Consider the following 16285-nt stretch of genomic DNA (forward strand, 5'->3'; position numbering starts at 1 on the left):
CTTGGATAGGATTTCCTTTATCCTGTCGAAGGCTTTTTGACAATCGTCGTCCCAATCGGTGTGATCGGAGGCGCGGAGCTTCTTGAATATTGGTTCAAAAATCATGGTGAGCTTGGCAATGAAGCGGCCGATGTATTGGACCTGACCGAGAAATCCCCGAATCTCCTTCTCGTTCTTAGGCCGTGGCATTTGTTGGAGGGCTTTGATTTTGGTTGGATCAATCTCAATGCCTCTTTTGCTCACGACATGTCCCAAGAGTTTTCCGGAGGTGACCCCGAATGCACACTTCTAAGGATTTAGTCTCATGTTATATTTCCGCAGACGAGCGAAGAATTTCTGAAGGGCACCGATGTGGCCGTCCCGTTCTCTTGACTTAACGATCATGTCATCGACATATACCTTTACCTCCTTGTGCATCATATCATGTAGGAGAGTGGTAGCGGTTCTTTGATAGGTTGCTCCGGCGTTGATAAGGCCGAAAGGCATGACTGTGTAGCAATATGTACCCCACTGCTTAGTGAATGCAGTCTTGTGCATGTCTTCCTCAGCCATTTTAATCTGGTTGTACCCAGCATACCCGTCCATGAATGATAGGAGGGCGTGCTCGGCGTGATTGTCCACCGTAATGTCAACATGTGGCAAAGGGAAGTCGTCCTTTGGACTCGCCTTGTTCAGATCCCTGAAGTCGACGCAAACCCGAATTCTTCCGCCTTTCTTCGGTACAGGCACAATGTTGGCCACCCAGTCAGAATATTCAGACACTTTGATGAAACCAGCCTTGAACTGTTTGTCTACTTCTTCCTTGATTTTCAGGGCCCATTCAGGACGCATTCGACGCAGCTTTTGTTTCACAGGTTTAGCTCCGGGCTTAATGGGTATCCGGTGCTCTGCAATTTCTCTGTCAATCCCAGGCATATCTCTGTAGGACCAGGCGAATACGTCCTTGTATTCGTGGACGAGGTCAATGAACTGTTGTCTTTCCGAGGGGTCAAGGGTTGTCCCTATCCTAAGTTCTTGAGGTGTGTTGTCGGTTCCTACGTTAATAGGTTCAGTCTCCTCAATGATGGGGTTTCTGGTCTCCCGTTTGTCAAGTTCTTTGGCTAGGTGAGGTGGGTAGTCACTCATGTCAAGTTCCTCATAGTCATTCAAAATTGCATTGCAGTTAAATTGAGACGAGTCATAAGCAAACTTAGCGTTCATTAAGTTGACACGAGCAAAAAGCTCGGAGAGGATAGACATCTCATGGTCAGTCAGAGGCGACACAGCAGAGGAGGGGGCCCTTGGAACAGGCTCCAGGTTGTCACCTTTCATGGGAGTGGGAGTGACCCTAGTAGACTCGGCCTCTGAATCAGCCACGACTTTGTGATAAAACAGTGGGAAGGGGACCTTGACTGGGACATCAGGAGTGTTAGGAGCACCGACTGACTCTGACTCCAACTCAGACTCAGATTCAGATTCTTCCTCACTTCCCTCCTTGAACATTAGGCCTTCTCCAGTTGTGATCTTGAGAATACGGCCTCGGCGATCGGTCCACTTGACGGTTTTCCTCCAGCCCTGTGTAGCTTTCTCCGGGTCAGTGTCGGAGATCAAGGCGGTTGGGTCAAACTGGTTGTCCTTCAGGGCGTTTTTGATGATGTCCTCATAGTCGAGGTGCTTGATATTATCCTCTCCAAAGAGAAGGGGGACAGCTTGTCCATCGAGGCATGACGACGGCTTAGACTCGGTTGATGCAGCTTTGGTGTTGTCGGGGATGAAGTATTAGGCCTAGAAGACTTCCACACCCGGGTACCTGGTCTTGGCCACAGAGTCATAGATTGGCTCCGGAAATCCATGGTAGAGCTCGGACTCTCCCTCGGGGATAAAGTATCCATTGAGAGTCAGATGATAGGGACGGAGGATAACCCCGTGCTTCTTGCGTTTTCGAACTAGGAGGTTCATCTCCTGGATATCTTCATTGGTAGGTTCATAGCCTAGTCCGAAGGGAATGTTGGGGACCTTAGCCTCTTTCAAGGGAGGTAAGGTGCTCTTTAATGGATTGAGGGGTAAACCCGGGAAGTAACCCTGGAGCATCATGATGCAGTTGACCGTGAGGTTGGCAAACGGGTCACAATCAAAGGGTGTTGATTCATCAGTTATGGCGTTCACGGCTTGGAATCCCCATATTTCATTATCATCCTCCTCAATGGCTTGGGAGGCTATTCCCTTTCTCATGACGGCTTTGATCGGGGAAGCCGGAATCGTGATCGTTTTCCCGTTGAAGGGGACCCCGATTTTTCGGGTGGAGAGTTGAGGTAAGCGCGCTTGACGGCGTGAATCCAGGGACGTCCCAGGAGCATGTTGAAGGAGGCGTCGATGTCGACCACCTGAAAACTGGTTTGCCTTTCCAGTGGTCCGGTTACGACAGTTAGAGTGATAAGCCCTGCGACCTTGCGACGAGTGCCGTCGTAGGCGCGTACTCCTTGATTTGGCGGGACCAAGTCAGCTTCCTTAATACCCAGTTTGTGAGTCGTCTTGAGGGGAATGACATTCACTGCGGACCCGTCATCCACAAGGACCATGGGCATATTCTTCTTGAGACATTGTACGGTAATGTACGGGGCAAGATTATGATTGGCTCCGAAGGGAGGGATATCCTCGTCAAAGAAGACGACCGGGTTGTTCAAGTCAGGGGCGTCCCTTGTCATGTGTGCCACTATTTCCTCAGGGGAGGAGGTGGAGGGCACAGTTAATTTTACCAAGGCGTGTAGCAAAGCCTATCGATGCTCAAAGGACGTCGCGATCAGTTGCCAAATTGAGATTTCGGCTTTTGCCTTCTGGAGCTGCTTGAGGATCGAATGCTCGGGAGCCTTTGTTTGAGTGCCCATGTCCGGGACGACTTGGTCGTTCGTTGTTGGAGCGACCGTTGAATTGTTCGGATTCTGATAGGGGCGTCCGGATCGGGTAAGGTGACCGATCTCCTTCGCCTGCTTCCCTAGGACGATATAGACATCCTCAACATCATCTCTCCAGATACCATTAATTTCCGAATTCCGAGAGTACCTTGGAGGGGTATTCCTTGGTGGGCAGTTTTTGTGAGGGACATTTTTGTGGGAGTGATTCTTGTGAGGGTAGTTATTGTGAGGCTGATTATTGTGGGGGTGATTATCGTGAGGTGCATGCCAGAATGGTCGCGGGAGCAATCCATCATGGTGAGGGTAATTTTGGGCGCTCGAGGGACTCTCCCTCGGGCGTGGTGGTGGAGGATTGAAGATAAGTCGACGGTAGGCATCGTCAAATCGGGTGATCCTTTCGGAGAGACTGGCTATAGCTTCCTCAACTTGTTGGAACATGGCGAGCACTGTCGCGGCACTGAACACAAATACCCCGTCCGAGGGATCTTTCTCCAAGACATTCACCTCGTCATCAACTGGCAGGATGAGGTGTAAGCAGTTCAGGGTTGGCTCATCGTTGGAGATAGTGTGGACTCCCAGAGGGTTTGTTTTGTTGTTTGGCTTAGTTGGCGGGGGTAAAGGCAAATCCCCTTTTTCAATCATGTCTTGGATGATGTGTTTGAGTTTGAAGCAGGTTTCCGTATCATGCCCTTTCCCTTGATGGTACTGAGAGTAGACATTGGGGTTCCAGAAGCGGGATTTCTTAGCATCGGTCGGATCCGGGGTGGGTCCGATTGGTTTTAACTTCCCTTGGTCCATGAGCCTCTTCAGGGCGCTTTCATAAGTTGACCCTATATTAGTGAACACTCTCTGGTAGCGCTCAGCTCTCTTAGCGGATGGTTCAACGAGGTTGACCTCATCAATCTTGTTCGTCTGGCCATAAGGGCGAGATCCGGTTGAGGTGGATCCCTGGTAGCCTCTGCCAGTGGTTTTGGCTAAGACGCCCTTCCGGAGGTCATCTTCAATGCGTGACCCCAGGATTTGCAGATCCTGGAAGGTCTTAATGTTTTGGTACCTCAGTAGATTGGCATACACTGTACGTAGATTATTGACAAACTTTTCCATCAAGGTCGACTCGCTCGGCTTGCTGACCAGCTGAGTACTTACCCTCCTCCAACGGGTTAAGAACTCGGTGAATCCCTCCTTGTCGTTCTGGGTTAGGACCTCAAGAGTACGGGTATTGGCTTGGATTTCAACATTGTCGGCATATTGCTTGGCAAATTCAACTGCGACCTCATCTCAAGTAGTAATGTTCTTCGGATCAAGGGAGTAGGACCATTGGCGAGGGATCGGTTCCAGAGAGGACGGAAAGATCCGGGTGAAAAGTTCCTGCTTGACCCCTTTTATGGCCATGTAGTCTTTGAAGGCACGGATATGATTGAGTGGGTCCTCCACTCCTTTGAACTTGGGCACATCAGTCAAGGTAAAGTTGTCAGGTAATTGATCCCCAACAGGTTCGAACCTTCGGTTGTTCTCAAGATGGATATTTTTACCCTGGGCTAGGAGCTGTTCTTCCAAAAGCTTGAGCCTTTTCTCAGTTTTAGTCAAAGGCGGAGTGTTGTGTTCTCCAGCTTCCTCGTTTTCCAGGGTGTCGATACGGGTCTTGACACGGTCCAGAGTGACCTTAAGAGCGGTGAGCAGGATGGCTAGCTGAACAGTCGTAACATCTCTTTTGTTATCATTGTTGTTGCTGTTAACAGACGAAGTTGAAGACGGGGCCATGGCTCTGAGGCAGAAAAACGGCTCACATTATAACTCAATCCGACACGGTTCCAAGACTGAACGCAGACAACACAATGAGCGAGACAAGGATCAGACTCAACAAGACGAGGATGACCGTGTGTGGTACCTCGGTGCTGACTCGTTTTACGACGTGACGGTGTTGACCGAACTTTTGATATGCGTCCAATGTAGTGGCGTGGCGCCATTGGACGAGTCTCGTGATGAGACGACTCATAAGTAAAGACCCATAAGTACGTTTGCTTCGACCAGATAGACACGAGGCGGAATTGGAACGGTGGACTGAAGTTTTCGAAAATAGAAATTTCCAAAAAGATTCATTTGTCACTTTATGGACGGCTTCCGAAGATAGAGATCCCCGCAAGTCGGTCAGTTGAAAGGGTTGTCTTGAGTTTATTTGCAAAAGACGGTTTTGAATTTGAATTGGCTCGGAAAACAATGTACTGTTTCCCAAGACGATTTTTTTTTATATTCAAAATTGTTTGTTTTTGAAAATCGAGTTTGAAATGTTTGAAGAGGTCTCGGGGACGGTGTATGCTCCTCGGGATCTCGAAAGTGTCTCGAGAAAAGGGTGTGTACTTTTCTCGGGTTTTGAAAGGGCCATTGTCGGCGCGAAACGGGTTAAAGTCTGTGTCTAGACGCGGCGATTATAACGGCGTAAAAAGGTGATTTGAAATGGTAGTAGAAAACCGAGTTTAAAAATTGTCATTACGACGGCCTAAAAAGGCGTGTTAAAATGGTTATAAAAACCGGGTTTTGAAAATTGTCATTACGACGGCCTAGAAAGGTGTGTTGAAGCGGTTATAAAAACCGGGTTTAAAATCGTCATTACGACGGCCTAGAAAGGCGTGTTAAAATGGTCATAAAAACCGGGTTTGAAAATCGTCATTACGACGGCCTAGAAAGGCCTGCAACGTTCGGCGAAAGACCGAGGTTTGAAATGGCCATTATAACGACACAAAAGGGTGTTTTTTTGGAAGTTTGAAAATGACACGGAAGGACTTATGATCAAGTAGCACATAAGCACTCAAAGTTTCATTATATTATGCATAATGCTGACACGGGTTTTGGCTTAGAAGGGTGGGTTACACACCAAGCAATCAAACCCCGATTTGCGAGAGGGATACCAATCCAAACAAAATGTGTAAGGAGGGTGCCCTAGCCTCGTGCTCGAAGGTGATGAAAGCCCTTTGACGAAACAAAAATGTGTATCATCAACGGTATGATTGACTCAATCGGGATTCGAAATGCGGTGATGAGAAAACTCACGCCGACGAGACGACCAATTGGTCGAAAAGGGTTAGGTTATGGGGCCGGACAAGGAACCCGGTCGTGACCGTAATATCAGTTAATGCATTCCAACCAAGACCTCGTTCGAGTCTCACCATCTAGGGATCACAAAGACACAAGTGTCCTAGTTATCCCCAGCGGAGTCGCCAATCTGTGGACATCGGCCCACCTGCAAGTCCGGTCGATCTGCGGACGTGCAGCGGTCTTTTGAAAGCCACGCTCGGCGGCGTAAAAATGTTTTCGACCGGATCATTTTAGATCGGTCGGTTTCGTCTCGGTAAGGGTCTCGAAACGATTAGAGATGTTCGAAGTCGCCACCAAGCATTTGTGGGATGCTTGGATCTCGTTCGAATCCACTTTATACCTCAGTCAAACGAAGCACAAAGCAGTGTTTGACATAGGTACTAAAGATAAGGAATCGTCTCTCTTTAGCATCATATCTCTAGAATGACTCTCGTACGCCCTGGATAAGGTCGTCCACTATCCAAAGTTTCTGAGTAAGAGGTGAAGGTACGTATTGGGAAGCCCTTTAATAAGACACCCAATCCCGCCCGCGGTAGCGGCCTCTACTGATCGATCTTGGTTGGTTGAATGCAAAAGTTGATAAAACGGTTTAAATGCATGAATGCGCATCCAATAATTTAAACCTAACATGTGAGAGCTTTCTAAGTCGGTTGATTTAATCCAAGTATCAAGTATAAGATGTCGGGTTGGATTAATGGTTGATTTGCATGCAAGACGGAAATTAAACATCCATTTACCGTATTAGGTTTATGGTGCATAACGTGATCCATTTGTCTTAGTAAGGCATTTTACAAATGTGATTTTGAATGAGCAAATAGTCATCTGATCCGTCCTATATCCGGGTCAACCGGAGTCGGGATCGTTCTAGACTAATGCGGATGTGGGTCAGTCAACGATTATATGCCGTGCCCTGACCATATAAGGCGCGAGCATGCCGGCGATGTAAGGAGGCCTCCCCTGGTTTTGAAAATAAGAAAGAAAAGGCCTGTTTAGGTGTGGGTCAGTCAACGATTATATGCCGTGCCCTGACCATTTGAAAAACATTTATAAAACGCGTTGAAAATGGGTATTTGAACCCGTTTTGGTTTGAAAGGGTCGTTTAGACCGTATTTGTTGATTTGAGGAACGAGACTCGAATAATCATCATTATTTTGATGATATTCGGTGTCGGGTTCGACTTGGCAAGCTTGACATGAATAGTTTTGAAAATAATTATGAACTAATTGTTTTAAGTTCATTTGAATATAATTAGTCAATACTCATCATCGTACCCGGGTTAAAATCCGGCATGGTATGTGGAACCAAGGATGACTTTGTGTTGGTGACTAATATGTTTATTTTGGAAATGTAAAGAAATGATGAAAGACTTTAAAATACCTCTCAAAATGTAAAGAAATTAAATAAAAGGCTTTAAAATACCTTTTAAATGTTATTAACCAAATATTATCACCGGAACACGGATTAAACCGTCATGGTATTAAGAACCAAGGGTGAAAAATGCTTTATGGTTAAAGTTTGTAAAAAATAAATAAAAGGGTTTGAAAACATTCGAAATGGTAAAAACCGATTACAAATATGAAAATAGATTAATGAGGAAGGACGAGAACAAACACGGTTGAGTTCTGACCTGGGCACCCCATTGAGGCGCAGGCCTCTGTGCAGAGCAAGGGGCTTCTGCCTCGGGCAAAAACTCAGTTTTGGCTCGCCTATCCTATGTTTTAGATCGTGTTAGGCATGTTTTAGCATGTTATGGTCGTAAAACAAGCAAAGACATGATAAAAGAAGGATTTTTACTGCCTCATACTTACATGTTTGGTTATGGCGAGAAACCGACGTAAGTGTAACAACTCGTTTGGTCGGAAAAAACTCGGTTTAAAACCGTTTTGGTAAGTAAAAAGAGTATTTTATTAAGATTAGTGGCGGTGTAGTGATCGAAATGGTCGGTCAAGTGAGTTAATGCACGATGACGGTACCAAACAATGTGTAAGGCTTGTATTTACGATCGGTAGGTCGTAAATACGCGTCGGATTGTGACTTAAGAAGTCGAGTCGAGAATTTTAAGGGAGAAATGAGGGGGCGGACACTCGCGTAAGATCTCAAATGGGGGCTTTTGAGGGGTATTTATAGGAAAATGAGTGGTTGTGTGAGTTTTGAGCGACGTAGCCACCTGGGCTGCTCAAAGAGGCGCGAGCCACGTCGCACGTCTTCGAGTTGTCTTGTCGCTTTCACACAAGTGCAATCATGATTTGTTCTATCCTAGGATTTGTAGTCACATGTTTGGTACTTGACCATTCATTAATCCGGGAAATCTTAGTATAGAAGGTTTGAAATTGTTTGTTTTTTGTGGTTGACTCGGTTTGACTTGTTGTTGGAGTCGGGATTTGAATTTTTGAGTCGGTTTTTGGTCCGGTGTCGGTTTTGACTCTAGTTATTGTCATTGCGACCCCGTCGTCGTGCATTAAACACTCCAGGTAATTTTGAAAAGTTTTGAAATGTTTTATTTTCCAAATCGTTTTAAGTTTTCCGACGTAAAGTTGTACACAAACTGTCGATCAAACGCCGTGATTCCAAAACATGTTGTAGTCCGATAATCATCGGGTGTTTGTTGGAGTCTCAGCAGATACTGGGTATCTACAGGACCCTGCATTTTTCAGGCCGAATGGCATGACATTGTAGCAGTATATTCCTCTTTCAGACATGAATGTTGTCTTCTCTTGATCTGCTGGATCCATCTTGATTTGATTGTAACCACTCCAAGCATCTAGGAATATTAACATTTCATGTCCAGCTGTCGCATCCACCATTGCGTCAATGTGTGGTAGTGGGAAGGGGTCATTGGGACATGCTTTGTTGAGGTCGGTGAAGTTCACGCATACTCTCCATTTTCCATTCTTCTTGGGTACCACCACTAAGTTTGATAGCCACTCTGGGTATTTCACCTCTCTGATCTTGTTTGCTGCTAGCAGGCTGTCTACCTCCTGGTTGATCACTTATTCCTTTCAGCTGCGAACTTTATCCGTCTCTGCTGGATGGGCTTGGATCTTGGGTCCACGCTGAGTTTGTGTGTTATGATAGATGAATCTATTCCTATCATGTCATCATGGGACCATGCGAAACAATCCATATTTGCTTGTAAGAATTTGAGTAAGTGCTGCCTAAGGTCTCATGTACACCCGGCCCCAATTAGCACGGTCCTTTCTGGGTGCAGCTTATCCAGGTTGATCTGATCTAGCTCCTCGGCTGGAGGCTCAATGTATTCATCTTGGACATGTTGCTTCTGTAATTGCTATGCTGGGGGACTGGATGTGCACTTTAACGCTTTCTTATAGAAGCCTCGAGCTTCCTCCTGGTCTCCTCGTATTGTCTCTACTCCCCACGGCGTGGGGAACTTTACGCATTGATGATATGTTGAGGGGACTGCTTTCATTAGATGCAACCATGGTCTTCCAAGAATGACATTGTAGGTAGATGGTCCGTCTATGACCAGGTACCTTACCTGTTTGTTGACTCCTCCTACATTGGTTGGGATTACTATTTCCCCCAATAAGTTAGCTGCTCCACTGAACCCTACCAGCGGGATGGTCTTCTTCTGCAAATCCTTCTCGCTGAATCCCATGTTTTCTATGGTTTTCAGCATGATTAGATTGACCGAGCTACCAGTATCCACCAGGACCTTTCTAACTGTGTAGTTGGCCATTGACAGAGTTATGATAAGTGCATCATGATGTTTCTGATTATCATGTACGTCCTCTTCGTCAAAAGCAATAGTAGGCAGATTGTTGTGAGAGATTCTTCAGGAAGTTTCTGGCTTGTCTCCCTTAGTCTCAGTGGCACGCCTTTTGGCTACTAAATACGTCAATCCGCTTAAGTCTGAGTCGCCCTTTATCACGTTTATTTTTTGGTGCATGTAGGTGGCGTTGTAGGCTTTGTGGAGCCTACCTTATCCTGCTGCTTGCCCCCACGTGGTAATAGGTGGCTCAGTTCCCCTTGCTCATATAGGCGCCTAATCTCTCTGCGCAGCGTGTAACAATCTTCCGTGTTATGCCCGACGTCACGATGGAACTCACATTTTTTCTTACTGTCTTTTCGCCATGCCTGTCCTTCTACTGGTGGCCTGGGCCACCTTACCCCGTCCCCCATCTCCCTGAGTGCTTTCAAGATTCATCCGACGCCAGTTGTGAATCCATATTCTGCCAGTGTGGGGAGTTGCTGGTTCTCTTCTCTGTTAACTCCTCTACCATATGGCTTGTATCTTTCATCCTTCTTGCTAGTGGGTTGCTTTCTACCTGACTTCTCTATGGCTGACGTGCTGGATACGCTTGGCGTACTTGGCATGCTATTTCTGGCTAGGATATCTTCTTCTAGTCTGATCGCAGCTGCTGCCTTTTCTTGCACCGCTTCAAAGTTATGACAAGGGTGCATAGTTAACTGCTTATATAGGTCAGACTCGTGGTGCAGACCCCTTCTGAAGGCTTCCACTGCTGTTGACACATCACATTCTCGCACTACCACCTTCTCATTGTTAAATCTGGTGTTGTATTCTCCAATGGTCTCGCTTGCCCCTTGAACAATTCTGTACAGGTCGTCTGCATGCTTTTGTGGCTTCCGGCTGCTTGCGAATTGCTGAGTGAATGCGTTTACCAGGTCGGCAAACGTAGACATTTATCTGTTAGGCAAACTTACAAACCATCGGAGTGCTGGTCCCGATAGTGTGGATCCAAACCCCTTCACATACAGGCTTCTTTTACTTGTCATACAGCCGTCACTGTCATCATTTTCTGCTTGTACTGGCTCATGTGGTCAAAGGGATCTGTCGTGCCATCAAAGAGAGGCATGCTTGGATTTGTGAATCCCTTTGGCATAGCAACAATAGATATGGCATCCAAAAATGGCGAGTCAGCGTAACTATCGGGTGCTGCCTTCTCAAGTGGAGGTGGCAGTCCTGGGACCCTGCTCAACATCTCCCTCAGCTCCAGATACTGCTGGTTGGTCAGGCTTCCTGAGTTCTGGATACGTCTGTTTGCTGCCTGCTGACTTGGAGTGCTGCTTCCAGGCCCGAATTCTTGCAGATTCTGATGCGGCGTGACACCTAATGGGGTTGAGGTCACGAGTGTTCCCTGGTGCCAGCATACCTGCGGACTACCTGTGGATCCTACACCGGGTGTTTGGTTAGTTATCATGAGGTTACCAACTGGGATGTTACCTGGTTGTATTTCCACGCGACTGGCATGCTGCCAGCTTTCTGGTGTGAGGTATCCAAGTCCCTACGGGGTTATCCTTTCTCCTGTTGGTACTGTTGTCAAGTCTAATCTTGTTACAAATTCAGCTGGTATCTACCGAAGTTGAATCCTGCTGCCTGATGCCCCCGGGTGAGATCTACTACTGGGTCCCGACCTTCATCCTTCACGCTTGCTGGCGTGCTGGGCTATTGCTTCAAGATGTCTATCTGGGCCCAGAGTTCCATGTTCCTCTTCCTCGCCTCAGCTTCTGCCTTCTTCTGGTCTTCTCGCATACCTTCCATGACCTTCTGAAGATTCTCCATGCCACTAAGCAAGGTTTGTGTTGGACTTGGCGGCGGAGTGAGGCCTGAACTTGCTGCTCCCTTATCTGATCTGGGTTGTGCCGCCACAGCAGGAGTTTTAGGAGGCTGAGTGACTTTTGTCATGGCGGTGGTTCTTGATGTGTGTCCGGGGGCCTGCGTTTGTGCCGCTGATGCTGGATTTTGAACTGAATTTGGTGGTATCGACGGCTGACCACTCCCTGACACAGCTGTTGATGTTTGTTTGTCCATTATATGTCTGAGTAATTAATGATTGACGACAATGCCCCACGGTGGGCGCCAAACTGTTTTGGTAATTTTCTACCGAATTAGGTTAAGCGAGGTCAATGTGATCTTACTCGTTGTATGTTGATTGTATGTTTATGTTGATGCTAAATAAAGAGATTAAAGACGTAAATAAAGATTAACACAAGTGATTTGGTGACGCGGAAAACCCAATGTGGGAAACGACCGCGGGAAGGGACGGTACCCTTCCAAGGATTGCACTAGCTGTTAATATGAGGACGAGTACAAAGAAGACGAGATGTAAACCTAGCTAGCACCATGTGTTACGTATGTATGAGAGATCTTGAATACCCTTTCTCCCTTGCTTCCTCGGCTATTTATAGGGTAAGAACCCTAGATGTCTCCTACTCCGTTTATGGTAAGCAATATCAATCCTAATATTCTTCTTTCCATAAACACGGTCTTGTACTCTATTCTCCCTAATCTCCCTGAAATCTCCCTGAAGACTCCTTAGCGCGGGGGTTCCTTCTATTCATGGACTTCTTATAGTCATAAGCTCCTCGGCCCAACTCGTTAGACGGATTTACTTGGGCTTGCTTCTCATTAGGCCATTAAGCGGATTTTGGCCCAAACAGTACTCAAAGTAAGAATAATAGCAACAAGAGTATATATGTGAACATGTCTCATAATTTGGTTGAAAATTTATCTATTAATCATAGTCTTAGAAAAAGTTTTCTATAAATGATAAATGTACAAATTAAACAAGTCAATACAACTACATTTCATATAAAATAAAATCTAAATGGTAATTTTAGTTAGCCCGAGCAAGCCCAAGCACCAAAACTAATAACTAATAAGCAACTACATTTCATATAAAATAAAATCTAAATGGTAATTTTAGTTAGCTCAAGCAAGCCCGGGCACCAAGACTAATAACTAATAAGTAGATTACCGCTAAATAAATCATATTTACCATAAACATTGCTTGAAATCTAGAATCCAAGTTTGATAAACGAAAATCAGTTAGGGATTTTGCAATAATGATGTAAACGTATGGAAAGTTGTAAGAGTTTTAATAATGAATTTTAATTTAAAATTTCAATAATGAAGTTGTAGGCCAAGCTTCACATGGATTAGCTTAGTTTGAGCTACTAGCTCCATAGAGCTAGTAGCTCAAATGGACCCACAAAAAGATATGTGTCAAGTAAATAAATGCATATAAATCCATTTAAGCAACAACTTTTATATCTTAACCATTGGGGGAGTTTGTAGCTTAAAAGTGTTAGAGCATCCACAATGGTAAGCTAGTTGCTACTAGCTTACCATTGCCACATAAGATTTTCAAGCTACAACATTTTTAAGCTAGAAACTACTACAATGGTAAGCTACTAGTGTTGTCGCTTAGATGGGCCCATATGCACAACAATATTTCTGAAAATGCAATTGTACTTCATGCCTATTTCCACGTGTATTAGTTTAGTTGGCAGATTTTTTTTGTAGGACCATTTGAGCTACTGGCTCCATGGAGTTAGTTGCTCAATTTCAGCTAGTTCAATGGGAGTGCTCCAATGGTTAAGCAAGTAGCTTGAAATTTTTTTTATTTGCAAGCAAGTCCTTTTGTGTAACCATTGAAGATGCTAGCTCAAAAACGGAATTACTCTTTCACATACGGATTTTACTCTTTCACATACATTTTTTCACAATGTTTCCAACCACTACCCTCCCATCAAGTAAAAAATCTTTGTTTTATCTTTTCTATTTTTTCTAAAACCTAATTAAATTTCACTCAAATTATTCAATTATGTATCTTAATTCTCATATCAAACTAGTAATTTACTTCAATTAATCAAAAAACTGTATTAATTTGCTTTGTACTACACAAAATTTGCATTGTACAACTAAATTGTTTTCTGTGTTGATTTATAAAATAAAAAATGAGACTATAAGCGTTCATATTCGTAAATGTGTGTTCAAAACCAAAATCCCTAATTCCTTAAATTTGTGAAAGTTGTAGTGCGCGACATTTTTGAAGAATAGGAAAACAATACATTGTTCCATTACAATCATCGGATTGTGCCGACATATTTCAATCAGATTGCCAACTTAATTATTTTGTCTTTTTTTAATTAATAAATAAATTAATGAATTCTACATACATGGAAGAACAGGGGAGACGGTGATGTGCGGGTGTAATACTTCGTATTTATGAGTCTTGGGGTACTCTATCGAGTAGGCCTTACTCTGTCGAGTAAGGGAGTTTTGCGAAATAAAATAGTTTCTGACCTGTTGGGTACTCGATCGAGTAACTAGGGTACTCGATCGAGTAAGGGGGCACTCGATCGAGTACCTTAGCTACTCGATCGAGTAGCCATTTCTGGGACCGTATTTTGTCGGGTTTTGTTAATAATGCGATTAAAGTATAAAACACTTCCGTCATTGTTTCCAAATCACTTTTCCAAAACCTAAATTTCTGTTTAAGAGAGAAAGCAAACAAGTTCATCTTCTTAATCGCATTCTTAGCAATTCCGGAGTTCGACGGTCGAGTTCTTGTCGTTGTTTATACCGTTGAGTTCCTTGCGTCGAGGGTAAGATCTATGTACCCTTTTTATTGTCTTTCCTTTGATTTGGTTAAACTCTAATTTTGGGATTGGGGGTTTTTATGATTTGTTAAGGTTAGATTGTGATTATGTGATTATGTGATAGGAGAAGGATTTGTAAAGGAGAGGTTTTGAGACAATTTGCTAGATCGTCGATGATTGTGTTGCTTTCGGGTAGGATTTTCTACTCAGTATTAGTCCCATAATGGGATGATTGTTGATGTATTGAGATTGATTGTTTGATATAGTAATTGTATTGTGACGGATGTGATTGTGATTGTGATTGTGATTGATTGTTCTCTGGTTCTCGAGATGCGTTCTACCGAGTGGAGTCACTTGCGGGAGTGGCTTCACGCCCTAGTTTCGCCCTTCATGCAACCCGCCATGGAAGGGGATGTTCACATTAATGGACAGGGTTATCGCTCGGTATGATGAGCGGGGCTTAGGTGGGAACGGCTGCGGTCCCCCACTGGCAGGGCTGGTCCAGTGGACAGTCGGTGATTGGGATTGTTGGGATTGGTGTGATGGTGTGTGTGTGTGTGATGGTTAAGCATCTCCGCTTATCTTATTGTGACATGTATATTAATTGTGTGATTAGTAATGACCCCGTTTAAATGTTTTAAAAGCGTGGTGATCCATTCGGAGGTGGTGAGCGATTGCTTAGCGCATGTGTATATCTTGGATACGCATGGGATCTAGTCGGGGATGGAGTCATCACATATCGTAGTCTTTAGTCTTCCATTTGTGTTTATTAGAACAGTTCCTTTCAGTTGGTTTATAGTTTGAGAACAGTTGTATTTTGCTTACAGTTGGTTTTGTAATGTAATCACTTAAACTTATTTAATAAAGTATGTTTCTTCATTGTCTTATGATTATCATGCCTCGGGTAACCGAGATGGTGGCATCCTTATACCTGAGTGGTCCTGGTAAGGCACTTGGAGTATGGGGGTGTTACAAATGGTATCAGAGCGACGATCCTGAAACCTGTAACCAATGAACTTAATGAACATAGGGAGTCAATTAAAATAAACTCGGGGTAAAGGTTGTAGGAGCTAATGCAAAGGCTTGGGAGACGTCCTAAAGTCGCGAACTCGCCCTACGATTTTGAACCGGTCACCATGGGATATGAGTCGGGATCGCTATGTGTTTATTTTGTGAATTGTGTAACAATATGGTGATGTGTGGCATGTATAAGGGTGATTTTGTATGCTGTTGGTTGAAAGCATGTTGGATGATACTTGGTTTACCATGTTGATTGGAATAGTTGGAAAAGTATGTGAGAATGACGAATGATGTGGTGGAAAAAGGAAATAGTTTATATGTGATGAATAATGATGTGTAGGATGAATGATTTATAATGAGGCAATCCTAATAACATGTGGTTAGGGGGTGTGATAAGATTTGTTTTCATAGTTTTGTTTGCGTAAAGCTATATATTAAGTTCGTATAATTGTCTACTATCGTATCATATGCGCTTGTTAGATGAAGTATGTGATTGAACTAGATGAATTGATTGGAAAAGATGAAGTGGCAATTTCGTAAGGATATGAACTTCTTGATTATGGAAGTGTTTATGTGATGAAGTGGATTTGTAATGTTGTTGTATTAGCAACATGGAAATAGGATTTGTAGTGTAAGGGTGTGGTTTGTGTCATGAAAAGTTATGAAAATTAAAAACATGCGGGTAATACATGATTGAAAGTTGAATGTTATATGAGCATGATAGATGGTAATGTTTGGCTTTTGGTAAGTAGTAACATGAAGAATAGAGGTTCAATGATATGTGTTTTGTATAACAAATTGGATGAAAAGCATGATGGTTGTTTATAACGTGGCACTTGATAACACGAAGTAGATTATTATGTTGATTGTATGAGGAGTCGCGCAGATTTGAATGCATAGTTGTAATCATAATGTTG

The sequence above is a fragment of the Silene latifolia genome, chromosome X (assembly GCF_048544455.1).
Source record: "Silene latifolia isolate original U9 population chromosome X, ASM4854445v1, whole genome shotgun sequence".
Lineage (NCBI taxonomy): Eukaryota > Viridiplantae > Streptophyta > Magnoliopsida > Caryophyllales > Caryophyllaceae > Silene > Silene latifolia.